The following is an 18,851-nucleotide window of genomic DNA, read 5'->3' on the forward strand; positions in this document are numbered from 1 at the left end:
AACAATGATTTATACATCTGTAGTGCTTTTCCTTAATCTGTATTTCTCTGCAATCAAGTGAAAGATGTTAATAAATAATAGCTTATCAAATATATATCCTCATATAACCAGAAAACTTTCCCTATTATTATGTCTATTTAAAAATTATAAAACTATTAATAATCAAGCAGTAATTTACCATTATTTAAAGAGACTATACAGACTAATAAAAGTAACCTGTAATTGCTAATTAACTTTTTTCTTATATACATTTTAATATACTGGTTAGTTTTTTTGTACTGCACTAAAACTTTATTGCATTTACTTATCTTACGTCTTATTTATTTATATTGCTAATTTTTAAAAACAGTCATCTCATCATTCATTTTACTTCAAGATAATTTCCCAATTTACCTATTTCAGAGATGCAAACAAACTTACCCAGACACAAACCTGGCCTTGTACAATCAATAATTAGTCCATCATATGGTTATTTTTTTAAGAAACAATTTAGTATATATTTTTCAAAAAAAAATTATGCATCTGTTTTGGAAAATGAGATCTTATTTGCCTAATCTTGCCTAATTCTAAGCTAAAATATTTCATTGACTCGGATTTTTTCCTTTCATTTGTTCTGGTTACACTGAGATAAAAGACTGCCCCAGTTTTTACCTTTCCTCTCTTATGGCTTTGCCAGTCTATTTTCCCACTGACGCATACACCTGTCAGTCTACAGGAAATAGTCTTCTTCAGCTGTCTAATGCGCCAAATGAAAATATCAAACTGTCAGATTTTTAGAATCACTTCCTTTAAAGGACAATTTAAAAATCTAAACTCTGTATGTCTACCGTAAATGCTAAATGTAATTTTTGGTGTGAAGCCTGACTCCTACAAGAAAAACACACCGAATTTTTAGTTCATATAATGTACCATAACCAAACCACTGAATCATCCTTACTAGAGACTATTTACAAAGATATGGAAAATGTGTATAAAAAGTTATGATCATGCTATGTTCAAGTGGAATTCTACCTGTACTGCCGGTAGTCTGTAAGACCTGTGAAAGTAAGGGTCTGTGATTCCTCTTTCATTGTTTCACCAGAGCCCATCATATTGCCTCTACAGAGTAAGCTCTCAGTACACTCACAGAATAAATGAATGAATGGATACATGAAAATCAGATTGAGTCAGCTGTCATTAAAGCCATTACCAACATGTAATGGAGTCTGATTGGGAAAGTCATCTGAAGAAAGTGAGCTTAGAAGCATGTGGAAAGAAGGGATTAATTTCACACAAAAAAGCTGACTGGGCTCAGGAATTCATAGCACATTTCCACGTGAATAGTGGCAGGTTTAGTGGATTTCAAGTTCAATTTAATTCTGGGAGCTAATAATTGCTGTATCCCGTTCATACTGCAGAACTGTTTTATAGCTGAGTCTTTGCCAATTTAGCTGCATATTTGCAAACAGTGTTTCTATGAAGATCAAGACAGAGATGAAAAGGGAGATATTGTCAGAAATCTCCACAACCTTTTATGAAGGGCCACTTTTATAGAAATTGAATGTGAAGTCATGCATACCATTAAATCAATTTCTTTCTAGTCCCCAAAGTGTCCTTTCCTCTCCTTTAGAGAAACCATAAATAGCTTTAGCTAATACAAATAGCCCGAAGCCACATTTAGCCTAATGCAGCTTAAATGAGATTTTAACCCTAGACCTTTCTTTTTAAAAAGCTGATTTTCTAATTGGATAGTGCATTTTATAGAAAACTGAAGAATATAATGTTGATTAGGTTCATACAATGAAGGAAAAGTTGCCACCCGAAGGTCAACATCTGTTGACTCTGAAAATGACAACCAGTATTCACAGTTGGAGATAATGACTGTCTATGACAGGGGTTATTAGCAATTCTAGCTCATAATTTCCAGAAAATGCAGAATAAATGCAAGGGTAGTAAAATCTGAAGGAGACCTCTTTTTTTCTCACGAAGAGCTTTGCCTAAGTCCTGCCCACACACCTTGTAGGTTAATAGAGGTGCTGCAGTAAGGTTAGATGCAATCAACTTTGATTGTGGGCTCTTCGGAGCTGGTCCGTTTTTGCCTGGAGTTCTCCACACAAGAATGCAATTAAGAAACAAGCAACTTGATAACATTAATGATTGGTACTCAGAACGCAAAGGTGTTCGATTAACCACGAAGTCTGAATCTGATTCAGGCACAGGCCCTTCTCAATATGTACCCTGTGTCTCTACCAGTCTTGCTGGGTCTCTGCAGTGACACATGAGGTACGATATGAGACACCGAATGGACACATCACTTTCTGGATCATGGGAGCCAATCAGGTCCTCTGTGACTACGGGCATGATTAGCAGGCACATATTCAAGGATGCAACTCTAAGGTTCTCTACAAAGGCAAAAGTTGACATTTATTTTAATTCTCAGTCTCTTAGAAGCTGCTTTTCCAAGTTCTTTCTGGATTAACTGAAACTAAAGTGTTTCCAGGAATATTTATTAATATATTATAGAGCTAGATACACGTATAAACATATCTGTGTGTGTTCCTTCTCTGATTTCATTATATTAGACAATTATATTTTTAATCATAATGCATGCTATTTAAAAGAAAATTATTTTAATACCTGAAAAAGTAATAAGCACATGGTATAATGTACATGATATTGGTCTATATTTATATCTAAATAGACAATAGACTGAATATAACTAGTTCAAAACTAAATGGAGAAAAAGTAAACATGACCATTTAATGTATTTTTGAAAATATTTTGGAGGCCTTTTTGTAACAATGCAAATAGGAGCATATACTCTTTCAGAAAGCTCTTTAAAGGATAGATCTTCTGGTAGATGTGGTCAGAAACCTGATTAATTCCTTAAACATGGCAGAAATAAATTTTTATAGAAAATCTCATTTTTCTGTGTATAGCCTACTCACACACACAAAAAAAGCTCATCTGAACAGCAAAGAAGCAGTTTATCTCTTAGGAAAGTACAAATTCCAGAGAATCACAGAATAGAAATTTAACAATAAATAGAGAAGTGGTTGTATTAGGTAAAGGTGTTACCTGAAGAAAAAAAGACATTATCAAGTCCAAACAATAAATATATTTATAATACCTGTATAATGTCAAATATATTCCAGTTGCTTGAGACAGGGTCATTCTAAAATAGTCTACATTATTGCCCTCTTAACTGTATGATTTTTTGAATTCTTAAAAACTATTGAGCAGCATATCCTCTAATTTAATAATGATATTGAAGTACCTTTGGCCAAAATAACTGTATTTAACCATTTTGTTTCTTTCCTTCTTTCATTTGATATTTAGAATGTCCATTGATTATTCTGTCTTTTAATATCTTTGCCCACATTTTATGTGTTCTGGAAGCTTCAAGAGACCTATATATGATTTCCCAGGCATAGAAACTAAAGCCATTCGAGGCATTCACCAAGCCCTACATCTTGCCTCATTTCAGACCTAATGATAGCATACACGATCCTTCCCTGTAACATAAGGTCACTGGAAGTCCACAAAACTTTGGGGGGGGGGGATCTGTGGGAGGGGGAAGATACATGAAATGAATTTTATCATGTTTAAATTCAGAGCTACATGAGCAGAAGAACTTAAATTTCAACATAAGATTAATATCTGACATCTCACAAATCCCCATAGAGAGAAAACATTTCATTCACACTAGCCTTCATTCCAGTTATCCATATATTCTCACAGTATTTATGGAACCAGATTTTGTTTGTATCTACATCAGCCATTTGCAGGAAAACTGTTAAAACAAGAGCCTGCCTAATTCCACACCTCACAAATATTGAATCAGGAAGCAGTTCAAGCACTATAGAACCAAAGGAAGGACACAAGTTGCATTTAAGAGCTACATTCCCTTTGGATGCCTTACACATGTTACTTGACTCTATTTTATAGATTTACTAGAGGCCCAATGCACGAAATTCGTGCAAGGGGCTCGGCCCTTGCAGCCCCAGCTTCATCTGGAAGTTCATCTGGATAGTTGTTCTGCTGTTTGGTCTAATTAGCATATTAGCTCTTTATTATATAGGATGTGTCTCTCATTTTCTGTTAGTTAATGAAAACTATCTTTCTCACTAGCTGCAAGGTGCAAGGTTTATATTTTACCTCTTAGTCATAGTAGGATTTTAGGGAATGTTTTTGTATTGTATTTATTAGAATGGGGCTTAGAGATCATCTAGCAGAATATATTTTTTAAGTAATGAAAATGAAACCTAGAGGGAGAATTGGCTTTGCAAATGTAGAAGAACTAGTCAGTGGTACTTGTGGCCCCAAACTGAGTTTTCTGACTCTCATACGAGGCTTCTTTGAGAGGCATGCTCTCATAAACATGATTAGCTTTGCTAAGATACTTCTTCTGTCCCTGACTACTCCTATCAACACAATTCGCTTGCTCTAAATGTGATTGAAACAGAAAATTATATCTTAAATCAGTGTATTTAGTAAAATCTATGTGCAAAGGATCTGAAGCACCCATGTAATTCATAATAAAAATTCTCTAAGAATTCTAAGTGTTTTTATTTAAATTGGTTTATTATAACATAGGCAGGGGCAGCTTTTGATGGGCATGAAAATCAATAAGGCCATTGCTATCCAATAAGAATAATCCTCATTAGATGCTCCTGACTACTTGATTAAAGACATCACTTTAACAATTCTGTCTGTCCTACATCAACTTTTTATTTCTACTAGATTGTTTCCATCACCATGAATACATACCACTACTTCTCTAAGATTTTAAAAATAAAGGTTTCATTGACCCCGTTTTCTCTGCCATCTGCCCTCTTCCCATGTCTTGCCTTTTTTACTGAAATGAAATTCCTGAAATTCCTGTTTGTACTCATTTTCTCTCTGAAAACTGCCCCAGTCAGACTCTTACCCCATCGCTCCATCAAGACTTGTCGATGTCACCAGTGCTCTCTAAATTGCTAAATCCAGTCTCTTATCAGTAGCATATGACAGTTGATCACTTATTCTTTCTGATACTTTCTTTCCCTTTCACTGGTTTCTCTTTTACCATTGCCTTTCCTTGTTTTTCATCTTCTTCTGACACGTTCATGTTGAAGTGCCCTAGGCTTAGTCATTGGTTCTCTTCTATTTTATGCTTTGACGCACTCCCCTGCGCTCTCACCCAGTCTCGCTTCATTGACGTACCTTCTTTGGGAGTGTCCCACATTTATATTTTTAAGCCAGATCTCTCTCATGAACTCCAAACTTACGTATCCAACTGCCTACTTGCCTTACCCATTTGGATATTTAAAAGCCGTCTCAAAGGCCACATGTCCATAAAGTATGTCCCTCACTCTCTCATCTTCTCCATTTTCCTCTTCAAATGATAGTAATTCTATCTATTCAGCCATTCAAACTAAAAACCTTTAAGTCATTCTTAGTTCCTTTCTTTATCTCATATGTCACAACTGAACATAATAGAAATGTTCTTAGCTCTATCTTCAATATATATATTCAGAATATAATTCTTACTCCTAAACCCCTAGTCCATTGTATCCCTATGCTGAATTTCAGCAATAGCCTCTTACTAGGTCGGTCTACTTTTACTCCTTTACAATCATTCTTAATAAAATAGCCAGAGCAGTCCTTCTAAAACTTAAACCATATATATCATTCTCCTGCAATGGTGCCTCATTCGATCCAGACTCTAGAATGACACCATAATATATAGTTAGTTCCTCATTGCCTCTTGACCTCACCTCTTTATTTTTCTTCCTCCTTCCACTGCAGTCACATGTTCCTCCTTGCTGTGTTTTGAACTGCCAAGGAGGATCTTGCCTTAGGATCATTTCACTTGTTTCTCTGCCCGGATTATTTCTCCCGCAGATATCTTCATGAATAACTTCATCACATCCTTTATGTCCTTTTGCAAACCTCATCTTCTCAATGATGAACACCCTTGATATCCTATTTACCTACACTATCCCTGACACTCTGAATTCTTCTTACCCTAATTTCTTTGACCTTTTTGACTGTTATTTCATAGCACTTTTCATCTCTTAGTATATTAGATGGGTTTACTTATTGCTTATATTTATCATTTATCTCTTTCTTTTTATTAGAATACTAGAGACCCAGCGCAAGAAATTCATCCATGGGTACAGTCCCTAGGCCTGGCCTGCGATCAGGGCCATCTTCCCTGGCTTCCAGCAGCCAGACCCACCCCCTGCTGCCACCCACCCCTGATTCCCTGTTCACCATTGGGTGATCAGAGCCTGCCGGCTGGGGGGAGGGACCAAGAGGTTGGCTGTTCCCGCCTGCTTGCTGGCCCAATCCCCCAATGCCAGTTGCCCTCTGTGTGTGGGGCAACTGGTGAGATAGGGTCCTTGGCCAGGCACTGCCGGCATCCGCCACCACCAACCCCTGGTTCCCCATTCGCCATCAGGCAATTGAAGCCTGTCGGCTGCGGGGAGGAATGGAGAGATTGGCCAGCGTGCCCCAATCAGGCAATCAGGGCCTGTGGGCCGGGGGCAGCACCTGTGCTGAGTGTCTGCCCCCTGGTGGTCAATGTGCGTCATAGTGATTGGTTGTTCTGCCGTTTGGTCGCTTTGCATATTACCCTTTTATTATATAGGATAAGTTCCATAAGAACAGGAATTTTTAAAAATTCATTGGAAAAATTAATAAATTTTAAAGAGTATATTTTAATGTTGTAAGACTTTATTAGTGCATAACCTCTGTTGTAATGCTAAATTAAACATTGAGATAGTACAATAATCATGACAATTGCAAAAGGAAGTAAAATCTTCCCTTACATTGAGGTGTGCCTTAGTAAGAAAATTAATTTTTTTGTGAGATAGTGTTTTGTTTTGTTTTTTTGGTTACTCCTCACCCGAGGATGTTTTTCCCATTGATTTTTAGAGTGAAAGGGAGGAGGAGAGACAAAGAGAGAGAAACACTAATGTGAAAGACACATCAGTTTGCCTCCTGCAATATGTGGGATAGAGCCTGCAACACAGGTATGTGCCCTTGAACAGAATTAAACTCAGGACCCTTCTGTCTGTGGGCTGATGCTCTATCCACTGAGCCAGATCGGCCAGGATAATAGAATTCTAAAATGTCCCTCAAGATCCATGCACCCACACACAAGCTGCTCAGTCCCAGAACTTGTGAATTTGATGGAAGAATCACTCATATTCTAGATTATGCTGTAGAGCACAGTTGACTTTAACAGGGAGAAACTGTTATGGTGATACTGACCTATCAATAGCCCTGAGAACCTATGCAAGTTTTTTAAAAGGAACCAGGCACTTCCGAACAACAGCAACAAAACACCCTGGCCCCTGGTCTGTGTATCTAAATGGCTGGAGCCTCTGCCTGCACACTGAAGACTTGAGGGTTTGATATCCAGTCAAGGGCATATCGCTGGGTTGCAGATTTATTCCCCAGCCCCTACCAGGACACATGGGAGAGGCAACCAATCAATGTGTCTCTCTCACATTGATGTTTCTCTTTCTTTCCTCCTTCCTCCCTTCCACTCTCTCTAAAACAACAATCAATGGAAAAATATACTTCGGTGAGGATTAACAACAACAACAAAAAAGGAACTAGGCACTTCCTAAAAATGAGGGTTGATATGTGAGGGTTCATGGTTTTTATAAAAGGGGAGTCTCTATTGCTGGCTTTTTATATGGAGGGGGCCATGTGGCAAGGAACTAGAAGCTGAGAGCAAAACCTTAGCCAAAAATCAGCAAGAAAGCGAGACCCGAGTCCTACCACTGCAGGAAGTGAATTCCGGCTTCCAGATGGAAGGAAGTTCAGCTCACACCTTGATTCTGACCTACAGAGTTGAGAGCTCACAAATGGGTATTGTTTTAAGATGCTAACTTTCTGGTAATATATTGCACAGCAATAGACAGTTAATATATTTCTTGCTGTTGTTTTGTTTCTGCTGTTTATTCCCCATCCTTACTTTTAAATTGCAAATCACTTGGTGCTCCTGTCTTAACCTGGAAAGACTTTCAGAAGCAAAAATATTTTTTAAATCATGGAAAGAAGGTTAAAACAAGTAAAAATCCCGTGAAAAGGGGCTGCAAAATAAACTGAAGCAGAGTTTAATGACCACATTTTTTAGAGTGCTTGACATTGTAGCATATAGAAATGGACTCTCGCTCCAGCACTTCCAATGAGTACTCTGACTAAATGCAAAGCATTTAACCTACCTTGACTTTATTTTTCTGATTCATTAAATGAAGGAATTTTACTAAATTAACTCTAAGATTTATTTCTGCTGTAAAATTCTATGGTTCAATAATTTTGTGTGTCTAAGATAATTTTTGATTCTCTATATTCACATATACATATACTATTTTTATATAATTTTAATATGAAATAATGTATGTGAAATATTACTTTATGAGTTTGGTGACAGACATTAAAATACATTGGCAGTTTGTAACTTATAAGTTGAATCAATATGCTGTAAATATATCAATATGAATTAGGTGTCAAATAAAATTTCAGAATTTCAATGAGAGTTTTTCTCTAATCCTGAACTTCTCTAGAGAAAATTGAATGGCATCGTTTTGGCCACCAGAGGGCTCCCATGTGATTTATCCTTGCATTAAATTTTGAAGAATTGGGAGATTATTAATATATTAATTAGGGATACAATAATATATCAGAAGGCAATATAAATAAAAGGTGGCATTTATTTTTATGTATATTAGAATTATAACAAATTTCTTATTTTGTAGAAAAACCATTTTGTGTAAAATCATTGAGTAAAGACTCACATCATAAAGCAACAGAGAATTGCTTCTATCCTTTATATGCATGACTAATTCTAAATCCCTTTCCTACAAATTTTAAGAGAGATTCCTCTCCTGGACTTTTACAGTTACTAAAACACTGAGAAATCAAGATATTTCTATAAATATGATAGACTAATATAAAATATAGGCATATATAGTAATCATTAATCCACCATGCTCATAAGAAAGTCCCTACATTTAAATTTGGAATATTATCCCAAGTTGGCTATATTTTTTCTAACTGTATTAGAAACTCACTGAGATTAACAAATAAAAACTAACCAGCCATTTGTGTGAAGAAAGCAGAGTGAAGTGTTTGTCTCCTGACAGATTCCAGAAACTGAATAAATGCAGAATTTCATGAAAACAAATGAGGTCCTTTTTTTATATTGCAGAAGAAAGTTTGAACAAATTTGATTTAGGTATAAATATAGATGATTAGGGACATTTAATGGGTAACCTCAAATTTGAGGTATCTCTCTGATCAATTGAGAGAGACATAAAAAGTCACTCATGTATTGGCTTTTATCTTAAATTTGTAAGGGTTTAGCACATGTCAGGAAATTGGAATTTAACTTGACTAAATTCTTAACCCATTAGGTTTCCTTTAAATAGTATCTCTTAGGGTAATATTCACTGAAGTAGCTGTGCTCTGCTTCTTGGTAGCAGAGGGCTTCCCGTGCACATCTGTGTGTGTGTGTCTGTATGTAGTGGTGTAGTTGTCTCTCTGTGTGTATGTTAACCCTAGAAAGAAAGAAATATTTGTAAAGTAATAGGGAGAGCAGTTTCTGCTTTTATGATGTTAACTATTCTTGACCATAAAAATCTCATAAGATAGGGAAATGATATTTGAAAATCCTTCCATGGTAGAAATAAAAACATTCCATTTATGTTTTTAAAAAAAGTGATAACACAAGATATTCTGTAATCAAAGAATTGCTTTTTTTTTAGCCTGCATAGAAAAAATCAAGTTATAATATTGGTTAGCCTTAATAAACTTTTATATCACCAGATTGGCAAAATTTAGGGCTTGGGTACTTCCCAGGGCAAGTCTTCTCAGACACTGTTGAGAGTGTATATGGAATTCAATTGATATTACAGCTTTGGAGGACATTTTCAAAATGTCATATTTTAAGAGGTTCATAATTATTAATTTGAAAATCCCACTGCTAGCAATATACCCTAAGAATTTTCAAACACTACCCAAGTAATGTATAGATAATTTTTGAAGAAGTTATTTGGGTTTATAAGCTATCAAAACAACCTAAGTTTCCAACAGTAGAGAGCTGGTTAGGTAAATTATTTTACATCTACACTGTGGAATACTATGCAGCTGTTACAAAGTGAGCGTGCACTGCATGTGCTCACAGGGAAAGATATATTATTATGTGGAGGACAAAAATCTAGGTCCTGAGAAATGTATACAATGGGCAGCATAGTCACTTTTGTATAAATAGTTAAAAGAATATATGAGCTATTTATGCATTTTTCTAAAATACCTCATAAGAAACTCTTGACAAAGGAGGGAAAAGATGAAAAAATGCAAGACAGTATGGCTTGCATTTTTATACCAAGAGCATACATAGGGTTTTTATTGTTTGAATGATTGTTTTAGTTTTTATTTTATTTTATTATCAAAGATTATCTTGTCACTAGGATTATTGAATAATTTCTTTTTGTGTGTGTGTGTATATCAGCATTAAGATAGCATTCTTATATGAATAATATGGTCTTATTTTTTTGAGCTCTACTTATATGCCAGACTGACTTATTTAATCCTCACATAGCCCATTGACAGATATAGAAATGGAGTCACAGAGGTGAACCGAGTATCCCAAAGTGGTGAGTGGAGCCATACCATGAACCCATCTGAGCAACTCCACAGCCTACTTCCTAAACCTTGCAGTCTGTCACCCATATATGCATTAGCATACATTTTTGAGACATTAGCAGCTCTCAGGTCCTTTCTAGATTGAAAAGAGAAAATAATACCAACTCTTCAGTGCACTTTATTATCCAGCCAACATGTGTCTTTCCAAGAGTTTGCTCCATGACTGGTCTTTGCAATGTTCCTAGGCTTTGTATCCTGCTTCCCTGAGTGATAATGCCTCCCATGAGATTCACCTGAACACCTTAAGGGAGGTTCAGATAGTGTGCACTTTGGTCCTGGAGAACTAGAACACATGGAATGCATGTTATGATTATGTTTCCCAAGCACCTTCATCTGTGGCTCTTTTTCTTTCTAAAAAAACCTCAACAAATGTTTATTAATCATTTTGAATTCTCCCAGTGCACGTGCCCTTGCAGGCCACACTGTATTTGGTTTACCTTGCTTTTCTCTATATATATTTAATTTCCTACAGGGTACCTTTAGAAATTTCAGTTTCCTCTGCAAGCGTGCAGTGAAATGAGATACAACTCAAATCTGTACATTTGCTGCTTGTTGATGGGAGATACTGAGAGAACCGATTGAGGGATGTCTGGAAATTGTCAACCAATGTCCATGTAATCCTGTCTCCCATGCCAAAGGTAATTGAGAATTGACTTTAGGATATCAGTTGTCCTGTGAGCTTTCACAGAAATGATTTTGCAAGCTTAAAAAAATTGCCCAAAGCATTGAAAGGGAAAGATCATCAGAGTTCATTTTTAATGACAGCTGGACACTCTCAGTTAAAAAAACAAAATCTTAAAAGGTTGAGATTGGTTGACCCAGTCACTGGAAAGATATTTTCCCTTTGTTATTTTAATATGACATTTATTGATGTTTAAGTTTATGATTTCTGCTCAATTTAGATGACACTATAGTTTGTTTGTTTTTAATTCCCTTTCAAGTCTGGTATTTTCAGCTTTACATTCAAAATAAAAGTCATAATTAGAGTGAAGCACTGGGCAGGTGCCTTTCTGGTGTCTCACTAAGGCAAACGTATGAACATTTTTATCACCAAAGGTATTTATGATCAATTTATCTTAGTAAAAGTTAGGCTGCCCATTTGCTTCTCAGCTTTCTAATTGTCCAAAGATAGATCAGAATATCTAAGACTCCAGTCTAAGTTTTATTACCAAAACAAGAGATATTTGTCAAGGGTTCTCATAGGAAAGGCTCTGCATTTTATGATGACATGATCCATGGAAGCATCTTTACAATGATACCTAATGAGTATCATATGGCTAATTTTTATATTTAATATAAGCCTAAGTTTTGGGGGATAGTGTTTCTTCATTTGTGATGATGGTTGTGGTTGGCAGCTTTCATTAGATTTTTTCTTCATATCTTATTGCACCTTTGACGGTTTTTAAATTTAAAAACATACAGGCATGTGTCATCTTATCTGGCCGACTCTGGTTTACTAACTCCCATCATTGAAATATCTGCAAAATCAGGAGTGTTAGCACCTGAGAATACATGATTGTGGTTTGCGTCCCAGTGAGATTCTAAAAGTCCTTTTCCATAATGACCTGCCCTAGAAATATGGCAGACTTCCTGCAAGGAGGCATGTGGGTGTTTAAGATCAATGCAGAATTCACAACCATTCTGCTGCGTAGCTCCTGGGACTCTTTTTATCTATATTTCCTTATGGATTTGTGGGACTGAAAGGAGCCTCCTGAAGGAGGAATTGCAGGAAATAACGTAACACCTATATTGACGTTGGGAAGCCCAGACCTCAGGATATCCTTATAGTTTAAATGTTGAACACATGCAATGCTGCCATTTCAGTTTTCGGTGATTGTGAAATGGCTTTCTTCCGTGTGCCAGACTCTAGGCTGGGTATGGATGGAAGAAATGCTAAGTCACCTCCAAAGGTGATCAGACATATTGGTAATAAATGTGGCACAGAGAAGTATGTTATGGGTGTCACTTAAGAGGCATAAACAAATTGATCTAGAGATCAGGAGAGGGAAAGGTCATTACCACTGGAGGTGATGAGTGTAGGCTCCATGAAGGAAAAACAAATTGAACAGAGCTCTGAAGTAGTGATTTTTGAATTTTAGTGCGCAAAATAAATATATAATGGAAATAGAAAAAAATATATAACTTCAGGACTCAACCTGCAGAAAATTAAATTTACCTCATTAAATGCCTGCAATGAGGTTCCAAATTCACAAATATAAATAAGTTAGATGAAACTTCTATTTTATTCCAACGGTGGAAGCAGCCTTGTTGGGCGACAAAAGAACTTGTCTTAAAGCTTGTTTGCAATATTCCCTATGTTAGACTGAAAAATATCAACTTATGTTCCATGTCCAAGATGAGGGGTGAGAGTAAGGTAGCTCATAGTCTGATAGTGCTTTGCCAAAGAAGGGGTAAACTAGTAAATTTAAGCTAGTCTTTGATACTTCTTGTTATTCTATGTTAAGAATTGCCTTGCCATTCTATATTAAGGAGTTCAGAAGTTAACAGATGGCAAAATGTTCATTAAGTAATTTATTTCAGCAGAGGAGTGATATAATCCTATCTGTGTCTAGGAACATTTATTTTTCTCCTAAATGTGTTTTTATCCCTGTTGATGTATTGATTTTTTTCAGAATGGTTTCCTTTTTCTCAAGGGTACTGTGAAGCCTCCACTGTAATAGTGATTGGCTACAAAGTATAGACAATAAATCTGATAAGTCACTGATCATCTCAGCAGCCACATTCTATCAAAATAGGTTTAGCTAACTGAATTGATTAAAGTTTAGGGAGACCGAAATCTCCATAGGTTATTGGAGGAAGGGAGGCCATAGACAGGTTCTTACAGTATAAAGGAACCTTCAGCCCTAGCTGGTATGGCTCGGTAGATAGAGTGTCAGCTTGTGTACTGAAGGGTTCCGGGTTCGATTTGGTCAAGGGCACATGCCCAGGTTGCAGGCTCAAACCCCAGTGGGGGGCATGCAGGAGGCAGCCAATCAATGACTCTCTTATCATTGATGTTTCTATCTCTCCTTCTCTCTCTTCCTCTCAGAAATCAATAAAAATATATATATTTTTAAAAAGAATAATTTTTTTTAAAAAAGGAGCCTTCATGATAGAAGCACCTTAATTAGGGTAAGTGCGGATCTTTAGCACTAATACAGACCACACGAATGTCCATTACACAATGTTCAAGAGTGGCCATATAAAGCACCAAAGGTATCAGAGATTAAATTATCCGAATCATCCTTTAATCCAGGAAATGCTGGAATATTTACTTTCTAGGCTTCTAACTTGGTCAAGTTTTTAATAACAAGCCCCAATATACAGTGTGCCTGAAGAGAAGGAAACAGGTGCGTTTGCCATTTCAAATGACAATTAAAGGGGCTACTTTTGCCCACAGTATTTGTTCGCCCACCCAGCATACTAACATGCTCTTTCAGTCAGCAAGTCCTTTATTCTTAACATTACAGTTTTACTTAAGAGATAATGTCAAAGGATTGAACATTGTGACTGGATAATGGTCTCTTACTACAAGAAAAATGCTTAGGCATTTATTGAAAATAAATGTTGGAGGAAGCCAAGGCATTTATTTTTAAAGTAGAAAACTATTTTCTAGTCACAACTTTCAATGCCAGAGACATTATAACTATCTTAGCAGATGACTTTTTAAGTAAATTGAGATCACCCAAAAGGAGCAACAGAATACCTTATTTGTTCTCACCTGTTTAACAAGTAACGTTCTCGCTTCCTTTCTACAGATACCAAAACAAGTTCGAATATGCTATATTTGTTTGGTGGAGAACACTGAATGAGTGCATTAACAACATATTCAATCAACCCTCTAGCTTGATTATACAGACTTGATTTTTGCTTTTTTAAACCAAGCAGATATGAATATGCATGCTGAAAGGGAATTAAGAAGGTTTTTGTGATGTATTATTGAAATTCTTTTGCCACTGTTCAGGCCGGAATGGTCCCTGATATCCTTATATGTGTCTGACAGACATGTAAGCAGTAACTTAGGGAGTTTTAGTAGCAATGCTAGTGAGTTGAGATCCAAGGTAGTGATGTTGATTCTGCCAGTCATTGTGGAGTGCCTGCACAGAGAGAGAGAACTGTAAGTGGTTTCAACAAACACTATTCACACTTCTCTCAATGTCTAAAACTCAAAGGAACACCATGTAACCTCACCAGTTAGTAATGGAATTCAGATGCACCATGAATCAAATCCTCACCCTCTTCCCCATTACCTTATGCTATATATTTAACATACAGTCACATTCTTCTAGTGATATAAAGTGACTCCATAGATAGTGCCTGGGTTTTTTTTCCTTGCCATTCTCTGTAATAGTGAAGAAAGAAATGAAAATTTATAGCTGAAATGGGTTTAACAGAAATACAACCTTTTAATCAATGTGAACAGTAAGGGTCACTCAGTAAATGGTTTTACTAAGTGACAAAAAATATAAAAACATAATTTAATATAATGTTAATATATTATATTTAATATATTGAATATAATGAAGTGAATAGGAATTGTTATTCTTCATTTTGTAGATTGTGTTGCAAAAATACCATCTAGGATAAATACTGATATGTGCACTTGTTTGTTTGTGTGTGTGTGTGTGTGTGTGTGTGTGTGTGTGTGTAGAGAGAGAGCTCTCTGTCTCTTGGAGTTATGTATTCTCAGGTTTGGGAGGAACCAGACGCTTTTTCAAAATAGCAAATTAAATTCCCAAGATTTCACGGGCTTGCCTTGGCTCCACCCCCCTGGCCAAGGATCTTTTTTCCAGGTTAGACTGGCTGGCCTCAATGGTCCAGCACCTGCCCCTGTGCCATTTTGACTTCTACTGAGCATGTCTTTCTCTCCCTCCGCTCCCCCTAACAATCCAGTACCTGAGGAGGGCAGGAAGGGGTGTGAATCCCCTAGGAAGGACAAGGCTGGGATTCCCTTGGTGTGAAACTGTAGCTTCCTGGTGAAACAAACAGGCCTTTGCTTGCCAGTTGACCATGCTCCCTCAACAACGTCTCCCTCTTTCCTTTCTTTCCCATTAGTAATCAGCTAACTAAAGTAACAACTTTTTAAAGAAGTCTTCCATCTTTTCGAATTTTAGATATAAACATCACTAATAAGTACTTATAATTATATTATAGACTTGTTTAATGGTGCTAGTAATTACTTTTTGTAATTATTATGGTAATAACTTCATATGGTTTTTATATATCTCTATCATTAATTAATCTTGGTTGCTTTATTTAATTACTTCTCCTCAAGATCGAACTTTATTATACGTGAGCCATATGATTATTGACTGTCCCCTGTTGCTATTTCAGTGTAAGCTTGTGTCTGCTATGTAATATTCTTAAATATTTGGAGAAATTCTTTCTTTAATTAAAAATGCCATCTACATAGTCACCATGTTAGTAGAACATTATCCTCCATTAGCCCCCTCAGGACATTATAGCTCAGGAGATGGATTCTACATTTCAGATGTGTTTTTAATAAATTTATTTTCTGCCTGTGCTCAGGGGAACTAGAGGGTTTCATGGCAATAGCAGAGGAAGCTTCCAAAAAAAAGGCCCCCATTCTAGCCTCTCCAAGAGAAGAACTTTCTTTGCATGTTGACTTTTCACCTGAAATTTTACTTCAAGAAAGAGTTCCAGTTAATATGAATGGATTGAATGAAAATAGAAACACATTGAAATATTATAAAGCCACTGTTTAGAGAAATAGTAAAAATACTTATGTAATGTTTTACCAGATACTTTGTTAATATATTAATGTTATAATAACCTTCTGAGGATGGTGTCATTATTGATCCCATTTTATAGAGAAGCAAACTGAGGGACAGAGAGTTTAAGTAACTTTCGAAGATCATACTACTGGAAGGTGTCAGGACCAGGATTTTTATCTAGATGATACACCCCCTGAATCCATGATTACTTTAGCTTCAGTACTAATCTAGCCAGATGGGATTACCCTGAGGTGATAATAGATCAGCAACTTCTGAGAAAGCAATTTTTTCATAATAAAAATTATATATATATATGAGGCCCATTGCATGATGAGGTTCATGCAATGGGCCTTCCCTTCCCCTGGCTGCCGGCACCAGTTTTCCTCCAGCACCCGGGACCCAGGCCTTCGCTCCGGCCAGAGCCTTCCATCTTTGCTCCGCCACTTCACGTCTAGGTATGTAAATTAACTGCCATCTTTGTTGGGTTAATTTGCATGCTCTCCTGATTGGCTGGTGAGCATAGCGGAGGGATGGTCAATTTGCATGTTTGTCTATTATTAGGTAAGATTTATTTACTGTTTGGATTTTCTTTTGTAATTTTTAAAATTTTTCAATTTCAATTTACAATCAGCATTATTTTATACTAGAGGCCCGGTGCACAAAAATTTGTGCACTCGGGGGGGGGGGGTCCCCTCAGCCCGGCCTGTGGCCTCTCGAAGTCTGGGACCCCTCTGGAGATAAGGACCTGCTGGCTTAGTCCTGCTCCCGGGTGGCAGAGGGCAGGCCCAATCCCTAGGTGCAGCCCCTGGTCAGGCTCACAGCAGGGTCGATTGGGGGTTGGGGCACCGCCCTGTCACACTCAAGGCAGGGTTGATGGGGAGGTTGTGGCGCCACCCCCTGTCACACACAGAGCAGGGCCAATCAGGGGGTTGGGGCGCTGCCCCCTGTCACTCACAGAGTAGGGCCAATAGGGGAGTTGGGGCACCGCCCCCTGTCACACACAGAGCAGGGCAGATCAGAGGGTTGGGGCACCGCCCTCTATCACCCACAGAGCAGGGCGGATCAGGGGGTTGGGGCGCCACCACTGTCACACTCAGGGCAGGGCCGATGGGGAGGTTATGGCTCTACCCTGTAACATACAGAGCAGGGCCCGTGGGGGGGGGGGGGGCACTGCACCCTATCACACACAGAGCAGGGCAGATCAGGGGGTTGGGGCGCCACACCCTGTCACACGCAGAGCTGCAGGGTGATCAGGGGGTTGGGGAGCTCCCCCCTATCAGGCACAGAGCAGGGCTGATCCGGGGGTTGGGGCTCCTTCCCCTGTCACGAACAGAGCAGGGCCAATAGGGAGGTTGTGGCCTCACCCCCTGTCACACAAGAGCCACAGGGCGATCAGGGGGTTTGGGCGCTGCCCCCTGTCACGCTGATCCCGGTGCCGGGAGGCCTCTTGGCTCCACTGATCCCAGTGCTAGGAGGAATATTACCCTTTTACTATATAGGATAGAGGCCTGGTGCATGGGTGGGGTCCGGCTGGTTTGCCCTGAAGGGTGTCCTGGATCAGGGTGGGGGTCCCAACTGGGGTGCCTGTCCAGCCTGGATGAGGGGATGATGGCTGTTTGCAGCTGGTCACACACCCTTCAGGGTAGGGGTCCCCACTGGGGTGCCTCGCCAGTCTAGGTGAGGGGCTGAGGGCTTTTGCAGCTGGTCACACACCCTTCAGGGTAGGGGTCCCCACTGGGGTTTCTGGCCAGTCTGGGTGAGGGGCTGAGGGCTGCTTTCAGGCTGGCGGGTGACTGAAGCTCCCAACTGTTCCTTTTTTTCTTTATTCTGGGCCAGCTTTAGCTCTGCCTCCAGCTCTGAGGCCTCTGCTGCTGAAAGCAGGTATCTGGTTTGTTTGGGTTCTATAATCGAAACACTGTATCAACTCCAGCTCTGAGATCCCGGGCCAGCTGAAAGCAGGTTTCTGGGGTTTTGTATAGCTTCTATATTTGTAACGATGTTTCAAACTGTAAGCTCAGAGGCCAGCAAGGCAGGCAGGGAACATTGGATTCCTCCATCACTGAAGCAAACAAGCCTCATGTTCGCTTCAAGCTGCCTGGCTGCCGGCCGCCATCTTGGCTGGCAGTTAATTTGCATATCGCCCTGATTAGCCAATGGGAAGGGTAGTGGACGTATGGCTAATTACCATGTTTCTCTTTTATTAGATAGGATTAGTTTCAGGTTCAATATTATTTTGTATTCATTGTGGGTGTACAGCATAGTGGGTAGATATCATATACTTTACAAAGTGGTTCCCCCGGTATTTCCAGTACCCAACTGGCACCATACATAGTTATTATGATATCATTGCCCACATTTACTTTGCTGTACATTACATCTCCAGGACTATTTTGTAACTACCAACCTGTACTTTTCAATCCCTACACCTTTTTT

Source organism: Myotis daubentonii, chromosome 11 (genome assembly GCF_963259705.1).
Source record: "Myotis daubentonii chromosome 11, mMyoDau2.1, whole genome shotgun sequence".
Classification (NCBI taxonomy): domain Eukaryota; kingdom Metazoa; phylum Chordata; class Mammalia; order Chiroptera; family Vespertilionidae; genus Myotis; species Myotis daubentonii.